This window comes from Cydia splendana, chromosome 6, assembly GCF_910591565.1.
Source record: "Cydia splendana chromosome 6, ilCydSple1.2, whole genome shotgun sequence".
In the NCBI taxonomy this organism is placed as follows: domain Eukaryota; kingdom Metazoa; phylum Arthropoda; class Insecta; order Lepidoptera; family Tortricidae; genus Cydia; species Cydia splendana.
The window spans coordinates 4372695-4385073 of record NC_085965.1 but is presented as its reverse complement, the minus strand read 5'-3'; positions in this window follow the sequence as shown (position 1 = coordinate 4385073).

Here is a 12379-nt window from a genome sequence, read left to right as displayed (position 1 = left end):
CCTACTCATTTCGAACATAGAAATGAGTCCGCGCCAATGTTCACCACGAAACAGGTTAAAACCTGCACAATGCGCACCTAAAAACCGAAATGTAGGTATTGTTAAATTTAGTTTGTAGTTAATTAGTTTTTTGGTGTAAGTGTATGAACCAAGGTCTGAAATAAATGATTTTTTATTTTTTTTATTGTTCCGCCGGCCGAAGATTCGGCGGTCGGATACCGAATATTTGGCCGACGGTCGGGCCGAATATCCGGTATCCGACCAAACAACTATCCATTGCATTTCTAATTGAGAGTGGCAACACTATCGTAGGTCGTATTGCCCTTTTCTAGCATATACGTCCCTCGCTCCTACACTCCCACCACACAGGCAGGTTGCTTTGTCAGTTATACAAGGCAAATTTTCAGGTCATTGGCATGCTGTTTTTCCATCTGGAGGTCGTGAAGCTAAACTGCTGGTGAGTTTTTGAATTTGTACCTCAGTTTAGCTGACTATATTGAAATAGTTATTTATTTTACAAGGGGGCAAAGTTGTTGTTTAACCGCTCGTGCTAATATTGATACTTGAGCAAGTAAAACATTCGAAACATGGAATCTTGAGCGTTGCGAGGGTTTCAAAGCACGAGGGTTAAACAAAAATTTGCCCCAAGTGAAACACAAAATGTTTCACCACACCAACCCGAAGCAAATATTAAATGTAAAAATATCATACAAAATCAAATACAAATGAATTTTATTAAATATTTATGATTTAAAAGTCAATTCTACCAGCAAACATAAGAAAACAACTCAAAATTTGCATTTGATTCCTTTGCCTCACTTGTGAATAAAATGAAACTTTGCTCTCAGTCTTTGAAGTGCAAAGTAAGCCTTTCCGAGCTGGTGTGAAATAAATAATTAAATTTTTCACGCCACTGTTCGGAAATGTGGCAATAGATGGTCTAAAACCAAGCTGGAAAGTAGGCAATAGCTGTAGCACTTGAACCACCACTACTACACTCGCGTGCAAAAGTATTGCATCACTTTGCATTTTTTCGTCCGCACCCAATATCTTTGTAATTCTATACCCGATTCTGAAAATTTTGGTATCAACTGAAAGCTTATAATGTAACGCATTAGAAAAATGGTAAATTCAATGAAATTTCGAATCTGAAGACTATAAAAAATCATAAAACTGAAAGTAGTCGCATAATGCTCCAAAAATAAATCCGGAAACTTGAGAATAAAAGTCATTTTTTTAATACAATATCGTTTATTATTATTAAATTAATACTTGGTATTGCCACCTACAGGCCTCCTTTCACAAACCAAGTGGTTTTTCATAGACGTAATTAATTTTCTAATGTGATCATGAGGAATAGCGTCCCACTCCTCCAGCAAGGCTCCCTTCAACTCCTCAACATTGACCAGGGCAGGATTCCGCTTTCGAACCCTCCTTTTTAGGTAGTCCCACACGTGTTCAATGGGGTTAAGGTCCGGGCTCATCGCTGGCCAGTCCATTGTGTCGATGCCCACTTCGAGAAGGTAGGCTGCGGTGGCCCTAGTGGTATGACACGGGACATTATCCTGCATTAGGATGAACCCCTCATCAAAAATACCGGCATAAGGAACAACATGTTCCTCCAGGATATCAGTGATGTACTTGGCAGCGGTCAATCCACTGTCACGGCCCCCGCCAGGCACGAAAACCAGTTCTGTCCGCCCGTCGTAGGAAATGCCGCCCCAGAACATTACGGATCCACCGCCATAGGCGACCCTTTCGGAGAAGAAACATTGAGCGAACTGTTCTTCTGGCCTTCTGTAGACTCTTCCTTTTCGGTCACATCCATTCAAACACATTCTGCACTCTTTCAAGAAGAGAACTGGGGTTCATTGCTCAATGGTCCAGTCCTTGTGATTTTCAGTAAACTCTCTTTAGGCTGTACGGTGTCGCGCCAGCAATCTGGGCACCGCTGCGGGCCTCCTGGGTGTCAAGTTCGCTTTCTTAAGTCTTCTTCTTATTGTCTACTCACTGGCAGCCACTCCTCGTACCTCACGCAGACGCTGCTGGATGGCAATGCTGGTCTGGTGTCGATCTCGGAGAGATGTTGTGACAAAGAAGCGGTCGTCCCTCTCTGATGTACACTCTCTGCGGCCGCTTCTTGGTCTTGAAGTAAAGGATCCAGTCCCCTGGAACCTCTGGTAAACTCTGCAAACTGCAGATTGGCTTAAATTCAGCTCGGCAGCTACTGAACGTTGGCTACGCCCCGCTTGCAGGGGCTGGATGATTTGGCGGACTTCAGCTTCAGTGGTTTCCATTTTTCCAGGTCTTTTTCACGGGAAAATACGCGGAGATATGTAACGATCGACTTCTGATAAGTGACTGATAACAACCCCTTCTCTACCCCCGTTTTATAAGGGTCAAGGGTAACGCAACTCGTGCGCGTGATAACGTGAAACCGCTCACAAATCGGGAAAATGCCGATAATTTGAAAAATACTGGGCCGATTTCCATGTTTTTTTACTTTTCGTAAAGCTAAAACTTCAAGGAACATGATTACATTAAAATAATTTAGAGAAATTAACCAGTTTACAAATATATTGGATGCGGACGAAAAAATGCAAAGTGACGCAATACTTTTGCACGCGAGTGTACAATGTTTCATTATTATCATCATCTGTCATTGGTGACAGTTCGCTACAGCAATGAGTATAATTTAAAACATAAAAATCAATAAAAGGTCTTTTTTGGCGCAACTTTTTCCTTCAAAAATAAATTTAGGTTATTTATAGGACCAATTTCTTGTTTAAAAAAAAACGAAATGTCAAACCATTCATTCATTCAGTCAGTTCATTCGATTCACGCTTAAGGCGTTTTTTACTTTTGTAGCTGTTTGTGGTTTTTTAGCAAAAACGCTTCTAAGTTTAGAGTCCGTTTGAAGCAAACAACATAAAAACGCCTCTTAAATGTGATAAAAAAGAAAAAAGGCGGGATCGGAAAATTCTCACTGAATTGGATAGTACTATAAAATATAAGAAACACGTATCTACGCTCGCTATAAAAATGAGTTCTTCTAGTGAAGAAAATGATATTCTTACGCTGACGCCTACCGAAATTCAAGAGACAGCACAGGCAGTGGCTAGTAATTTGCTACCAGAGAAATCGCGGGCTAGTACTTATAGTTATCCAAATGTTTCCTTATTTCCTCGCAGTAGTCGTGAAAAGCACTATGTAATGCCTCGGCCGGAAACGCTAAAGATGGAGTCGTATTATTCGAGGGCCTCCACCAACGTGTCGGCCCTCAAACTCACTCGTCCATCTTTTAGCGGTTTTCCGTCCTCTCCTACAATGTACTATAGTTGTCCGTTAAATTATCTAGCAAATAAAAACGATCCGGAATAGTGATGTGAAAGTGCAAGAGGATATTAGAAAGAGAGATGCCTAAGAGTAACATACCATAATGAATACATGTGTCTTAGCTGTATATTGTATTGTTATAAATAATGTTAAAAATGCTTTATGTTGTTAATGTGTTCCAAATTGTGCTGCTTTGGCATTAGCTGTAAGGTGCAATTTGTTATTTGAATTAATAAATAAATACAATAAATGTTAATTTTACAAAATGTACCTATCAAATTGTATACTTTACTAAATATCTCTCTCCTCACAGGTGTTACAATAAAGGGTGTACGTACTACATTATTAATTAAACACTCATAATATAATTATATTACATACACATAATAAGTATATCATAGGATATGTATAATCACATTGGTTTGGCGTCTTCCCACCACCAGGCGATAACAAACATGTTTCAATATTATTCTTAGGTTCCGAATATCGGTACAGCTGTTTAATGACAGCATTTACACAAAAATAAAACGCTAATTAAATAACTTATCATATTAGGAACTACAGATGCAATGGATAGTTGTTTGGCCGCATACAGGATACGGGAGGTACGGCCTGACCATAGGCCGAATATTCAGTATTCAGCCGCCGAATATTCGGCCGGCGGAAATATTCAGGTTTTTCAGGTGCGCATTGTGGAAGTTTTAGCCTGTTTCGTAATGAACTTTCGCGCGGTATATAGGTCTATCACTAGGTACGAAATTAGTGCGCGAGCTAGTGAATGGAACGTTTAAATTGTTTTAAAATAATAATCGAGTACGATTATAATCCGATATTAAGGATAGTTATTTAGTACCCTTATTTTAGTATCCGGTATCCGTCCGGATATTAAAATAAGGGCGAGATAGGATACCGGATAGTAACCGAATATCCGGTGCATCTCTATTCGGAACCTAAATTTTTAATCCTGCATGGTGCAAATATGTATAATATTGAGACAATGACTTGAAAATTTGTCTTGTATAACTGACAAAGCAACCTGCCTGTGTGGTAGGAGTGTGGGGTAGAGAGGGAGGTATATGCTAGAAAAAGACAATACGACCTAGGGGCTGTCCATACATGACGTCATCTATTTTTGACGATTTTTGTCGCGCCCCCCCCCCCCCCCATAAAATCATCAAAAAATCATGCTTCGAATGACACCGTTTCCACCTGCGTCATGCTACCATCATCCGATGTCCAGACCCCCCCCCCCCCCCCCCAAATTTGAAATGACTTAAATTTATGAATAGCCCCCTACGACAGTGTTGCCACTCTCAATATTATTTATTCTTAGGTTCCGAAAAAGGTAAGTTATTTAATTAGCGTTTTATTTTTGTGTAAAACGCTGTCATTTTAAAGCCGTACTTTTCGCCTTATTGCAAAGGAGTAAGGTGCAAAAGTGTAAACATATATTTCACGTCGACTCTTATTATACTATGTTATACTTATTATGGAACTTACTATGTTATACTTATTATGGAACGTAAACTATGAATTGAAAGAGCACGAAATAGTCAATATAATACGTTTGTTGAAAAAAAAACTCTACAGACGCTTAGGCGCGAAGGGTTATTGTCTCATAGAAAATTTGAATTTCGCGCCTTTTTCTACTGACAAAGTTGTTGGATAGACGTTAATATCAAATTAAAGAGTGGGCCTACACAGCGAAGTCGCTGTGACAGAATGTGAAAGTGTCACCAAAACTGTCAAATGACTACGATAATAAGTATTCCTTTTATAATGCCACTCCACACTATGCCATTCTGAAATTAAATAAGAACGATAGATAGTCATGCGCAATTTTTATTTTTGTAGTGGGTCATAATTGACGTATATAATTACGAATATAATTTGAACATCAACCAATAATATTGGATATGATATCAGTTATTTTTAATCAGCTATCATTCACGCGCGCGTTCATTTTGCTCAGACTTGGCCGCACAAATATTTGGTGCAAGCGAGACGCCCGCGCACGTTCGAATTGGCCTGTCACTTGTAGCAACTTGTAGGTAAGTACATACTTACCTACATACTATCCACGCGTCCTTGGCACGAACTCCCGCCACCGCCCGCATTGAAACTGTCCCCGCGCGCCGCAAGGAAATGTAATCCTTAGCATTAGCGCAAAGAGTTCAAATTTGGTAGTTTCATTTAGCGAATTTGATAAAATGCACATATTTATTACATTGACCATATTTTTGTGTGATTATGTATTGAATATCACTTTGAACGTTATCAGAACAAAGTCTGCAAGAAATTATATCTATAACCATTTTTTCTAGCATGTTTAAGGCGTAAATATATATACAAGTGTTACAAATCATATTGATGTCGGATTCTCGGATAAATAGCTTAATGAGGTAGTTTTATGGTAATTCAATCAAAGACCTAATTATTACTTTTTTTTTATATCAAGTTACGACGTATATCCGTGAGGCCCCGCCATTTATTGAATTAGTTATTTTCCGTGTTAATATTTTGACTGATTCCATTGTCGACTCATTATAAATATTATTTTCGTCACGTTTACGAACTAAAAATACTATTACTATTTTTAACAAACAAGAACGGCTCTTTTTTTTAACTATTTTTTTTTACCTACTTCCGGACAGAAAGTTTTTTGGATTCGAAAATAAAGTATCTTAAAATGATCTAAAGAACAGGAATAAAAAAAAAATTGCCTATTACTAATTAATGTTTAACGTAAGCGTATCTTTACTGGAGTAATTATTGTACTTGCCCTTTACGACCCGCTCTAAAAATAATTTTTAATAAGTATAAGAAGCGAACAAGGTTTTAAAGGACTTTTGTAATACTTGTGTCTTTTACTCCTCAAATTAGTCTCTAAACTCTAAATTTAAAACAAATAACATGGACTTAGCGGTGAATAATATCAAATAAATCGTTTTCTGGGACCTTTATTACTATAATGTAATGTTTGCTCTTAAATTTGAAAGCATTTACGAGTTTTTCCGCTGTTATCTTTGTTCATGGGCGTAAGGGTCTGTAATGCCAAATAAATAAATCATTGTATGGGTCCTTTACTACTAAAATGTAATGTTTGCCCTTCACATTAGAAACCTGTGCTCAGTGTTTTTTCCGCAACTATCATTGTTTTACTCGCAGTGGAATCTCTTATAGTCCTGCGACAACGTACTAGTCTGTGCGTAATACACTCTGTACCTTTCCGACTCGCATTTCTTGTTGATTAGGAGAACGAGACAGGTGTATCAGCGACTGCCCATCGCCTCGTTATCCCGATTCTCATTGGGTATGCAGCTTGATCAGCGCAGGGTTATGTTATGACTTTGTTATCCATCTCTGAGCGGTGGAAGTGGTTGTTTGTGCGTAATTTAATTATTTGTGTCATTGCTTCAGCCGGGGTACAATAACTTGTTAAAAAAAAATCGTTTCAAGCACTTTAGAAAGTTTGAATTTGAACGAAGTGGTAATTAATACTTAATAACCGAATCGGTTTTAACTAATTAATTTACTTAATTATTTCATAATCGTTCTAGCAAAATATATTTTTAAGTGTTTGAAATCAGAAATTAATGCAGCTATAGGTAACGGGGACTAAATAACACAGAAATCACTACCTGAGTTACTTGAATAGGAATTAATAGTGTTTTTCGATTAAATATCTTGATGTATCGTATTTTGAAATAAGAGATCTTGAAGTATTGAAACAGTATTATTACCTATTGTAACTTATTGTATTGAATTATAGTCTTTGGACGTTTATTCACTAAATAAACGTCCAAATGCTTGATATGCTAATTCTAATCATAGCCGATCGAATACTTCCCTTGTTATGATTAAAAGCTGTTATGTTATGATTGTTATAATATAAGGTGGCTAGTGTTAAGCACTGGGACATTTACTTTACCTTTTTTTCCCGAATATTAGCAACTTTTTGAGCATTTAATTAATTTTTATTATATAATTGGTTAAAAATATTGTGTTTTCTTTATTACTACTATATTATAAGAAAAATATTAATTACAACTGTAATCGAGATATACCTAGCATATTTAACTACCGTTTGATACATTTTTAAGCTTCGTAACAGTAAACTATGCTGAAAACAGTTAACATGTGTACCGTGGCTGGTAACTAATATACCCCAAATTTGGAATAAAATAATCTGAGAACGTCACTTACGACCCCTTACTAAACAAGATTCACTAAATTATCAAAAATGTCATGGGCGCAAAGATAAGATAAAGATAAAGATAAAAAATAGTTTATTCAAGTAGGCATATTACAATGCGCTTATGAACGTCAAATAAACCTTTACCGGCTCCAACCGCACACCTCTGCCCCGAGAAGATTTAAATCCCCCCTCAATTGGAGGAGGGTATCCCAATATGGGACCGGCAACAAACTCGGCGGGACACATCTTTTCAAAACATTATTACATCTTATAATTAACATGCATTACGACTAATTCAGAAAAATACAATTTAAATTAATATAGAATTCATGCAATTATACTCAGTGAGTACATAACTTTATACAAATACGTAACTCTTTCAGAAAACATATCAAATTCTTACAAAAGGAAAAAAAAAAATCAATAAAAGAAATGAGACATTAGACACAAAGGACATTGATACTGTTTTTGACCAATTTCAAAGGACATTAACTTCTTTCCTATTTAATTTATAGATATGATTGCTAATGTAGTTTAAAGAGACTAACATTTTGAGTACTTTTCTAATACACATCAAAAATATAGCTCGATAAACAACAAAAATATATCAAATTAAAAAAAAAACTCAGTTTTTCGCGTCTCCTGAAAAGTAGCATTTTGTCCTTTACGCTAATAATTGAACCCAAAGGTATCGATATACATATGTAAGTATGTATAAGTATTTAGAGTTTAATCTACTCAAGTAATAACCTGCAGCTCCAGAGATGTTACATGCGCGTTGCCGACCTTTTTAAAACCGTGTACACTCCTTTTTTTGAAGAATCCCATACTGTAGGTGTAGACCCTCGGGAAAACCTCGGAAGGGAGCTCATTCCACAGCCGGAGCGTCCGCGAGAGGAAATTGGATTATAGGTTTAACTTTCAACCAAAAAAATACATTTTACTTAACGTTGTGACTATTTATAGACCCAAACTATAATTAACATTTAGAATCCATAATTAATAACCAACATTAGAGTTTATTAGAGTTTAGTTTTAATTTTAATGTTTAGTTTAAGTATTTATTTTTTAAAACTGAATAAAATAAAAACCTGCATTATCAAAATGTATTCTGAATATGGCTACAAACCGCATACTGCCATAAAATAAAAATACCTCTCGTCTGACAAAATTATGTAGTTAGTAAAATGAACACTTTAGCTGAACAATGTTGCGTCGTATTTTACGGTGCAAATATAAGGGAATTTATTCCTGAAGACTGTTCAGGCATGCATAGAACTGCCACCAGCTTGATTTATTTACACATAAACCACCGACGTTATTATATTGTTTTACAAAATACTTTTAGAATATTAACCAAGGGTGGTTTTCAGATTTCACTATTTGTTAAAGTTTTCATTTTGTTATATGATACGATAGAGTCTGTGCGGAAAGAGAAGAGTCGTGGGATGTATGGGGCCCAATACATACCACGGCTCTTCTCTTTCCGAACAGACTCTATACGATCGTGCCACGACATTCACGGCCCGATTTCAAACAAAAACATCACTTTCACTTTTGACACTGACATTATCTAATCCATAACGTATCTAGACGTAATATTTGACGTATCTTAAAGTTCGAATCGAGCCGTCTGACTGCAATGCAGTAGACAGCAGCTGAGTGTCGCACTGTCGCACCGCAACCTTTAGCAGGCGTGGCTCACTCCGCGATTTCGTCGCTTTGCTACAGGTAGCTAAAAGTACATCCGTTCCACACCAATTTTGGTGGCTAACCATAAGCCGCGCGTGGCGCTGTCGCCACCTAGCTGCCATATCTATCCTGATCGTAACAGACGCGTTTTGTTAGGGAGTGAGTCTTCTGTACCTAGTACTATTATTTTTTCTGTGCCTTTAGGCACCCCGCCACAGGTGCACGCGAGGTAACTTATGATATGACTGGCTATGCATTTCGCGCGCACCAATTAGCGCGAGAGATCGTATTGTATCAATATAAAAATACTCTAAATTTTAAAATCAGAATAGAAAGAAAGAGAGAGATGTTTGTCATAAATCCATGCAATCATCTTTAGTAGCGTCCTATTTTTATACCAAATACAATGTGAGCAATTTTTGCGTCTCGTTTTAAATAGAATAAACGAAGTGAAAATCAGAAAAAAATATCTCTAGAGCAAATTACAGGAAGCGAACGAAACTAAAATGCGGGACGGCTCGCTCTGGCTTGAACTATACAATATTTGCATCCAAACGAGGCCAGCTACAATAAGATGGAAATACAAAACGCGCTGCAGAGTAATGCATATTGTTTGCTCACACTTAAAGAAAAGTGTATTTTATTTAAACAAAAGCTTTATGTTTCTACCGTTTTACTACAGTAAAGGCTGAGTAGGTATTACGGGAAGTAGCCTTTTGATACCTAATACGTACAGATTAATTATAAAGACATTGAATGTAAATGTTTTGACAATATATATCAGACATGTGTTCTTATGAGAAATAATTATTTAAACCCAAGTGTGAACACCCCTCTGAAGACGTACGACAGCAGAGCTTGAATATTTATGTGTCCGTATGAATGGAAAATCGATTCCCCCCGATTATTCACCAGTCCAACTCATTACTCTAGAGATTAGCTAATACACAATTAATTTCCTTTGGATCCATGTTCAATATGTATTCAAAGGGATTTCCTTTGTATTGTAGGTGTGAATACATTTATTAAGTTGCCATAATAATATTCGTTTGTGTTGTGCGACGAAATTGGATTTAAGTCTGACGTTGGTATGTATCTTTTAAATCTATCTATCTATAATACCTTTAAACGAGCAATTCATGTTTATTTATATATTTCGGGGATCTCGGAAACGGCTCTAACGATTTCGATGAAATTTGCTATATGGGGGTTTTCGGGGGCGATCAATCAACCTAGCTAGATCTTATCTCTGGGAAAACGCGTATTTTTGAGTTTTTATATGTTTTGCGAACAAAGCTCGGTCTCCCAGATATTCTTTTATAATAAGTAGGTGTGTTGATTTTTTTTTTCTTTGTACCTAATAATAATTTCTGGCATGTACGTATGTTTGCCATCCCTTAAGTATTTTCAATGAGCTGCAATATTAGTAACTGGCTCCGCGGGGATTCATTATCATCATATCATCCCTTTATCGCCCACTGCTGAGCATAGGCCACATAGCATAGGCATAGGCTTCTAGTACGCCACTTTCCCGGTCTTGAGCTAATCTCATCCGCGAGGATTGCTGAATAGTAAGTATGGTACACAAGGTGACATTGCATATTTTTTTTACATTATCTTTCTTACCAAAATATTAGTTAACAGTTTATAGCCTGAAAGTATTTAAATTTTTCAGTACCTAGTATCGTAAAAAAATAATAAAGGCGATACATTTTTGCGCAAAGTTGTAAGCAACAAATTATTTTATTTAGCTGAGTTGTAACTAAACAATCGTGTCAAAACAAACTTTATTACTGACGCCAGAAGATTGATATTACAACGAAAGCTTCTACTCGACTAAGTTGAAGTACCCACTTGAACATTACTTTGTATTTTATATGCTATCATAAACTCACACCTTTTGACTCAACGTTACTTCAAAGGAGCGCAGTAATAATACCCTTAAAAATTTAAGGGTTTACAATTTAAGGATCCTTTGAAAAATATTCTTGTTCTGGTGTTGTCGCGTAGGTCAAAGCCTACCTCATCATATCAGCCAGAGAAACGTCCACTGCTGGACATAGGCCTCCCCCAAAGAGTGCCACAATGACCGGTCTTGCGCCACCCGCATCCAGCGGACTCCCGCGGTCTACCCACGTTGCGCCTTCCGGTACGTGGTCGCCACTCGAGAGCCTTTCCGCCCCAACGGCTATCGGTTCTACGGGCAAAGCCTACCTAAATGGCAGGAAAGGGATATTTGACTTTCCATACAGTTCTAATTCTGACTAATTGAAATATCGCTCGAGTCCTTTCAGTTCTCTGTTTTAAGACTCGATTCAGTTTTTTAGACTATTGAAATTAAGTCGAAGCTCGAGTCATTTTTAACTTTTTTTAGACCAAACTAAAACAAAACGTACTTAGACACCTACATATCTTCATAATGGCTTTTATACACACCCGCAACCGTTTGTAAAAATTATAAACAATTATGCCCCAGTAAAAAAAAATTGCTAACTTTATTTTCGGACCATTATTTAACTACAGGTACATGTAGGTAATTGAAAAATAAAAACACCAACATATTTATTTTATTTATATTTTAATTTACGTATTGCTATGTGTTACCGTTGATTAAACGAAAATAACAATTTTGTGTAACTGTACAGTATTGAAAGATCTCGTGCAAATAATTGACTTAACCTTAAGTGAAACACAGCCATTAGATTAATGTCTAGTTATGTCTATCCTCCTAAGGCCCAAGGTCCTACCTATAGTACTAAATCATTATCGATGAAAATTAAGCCATATTAAAATTGGTACAGAGTTGCAATTGTTTTATTCCGTTCAATTTTCAAACAAAACAAAATCAACTCTATTCCCTGCGTTATAGGTTCAAATTTCAGTGGCAAATTTGGGATTGTTCATTTGTATGGCTGGGTCCTGGGGGATATTATAATACAAACTAATTAACGCTCCGAAAAATTACAAAACCGGACTCTTGAAATCAAGTAGGTACCTACAGCAGAACCTCGGTAGCACGAATCTTAAGAGAAGAGTTCGGGGTAACGAGTTTTCGTCTTATAGAGGATACAACTACTTTGACTTACTTCTTATAGTCACCCGGTTGACCACGAACGCTGTAAAGAGCTCGAAACGTCGGGATGTAGTATGACT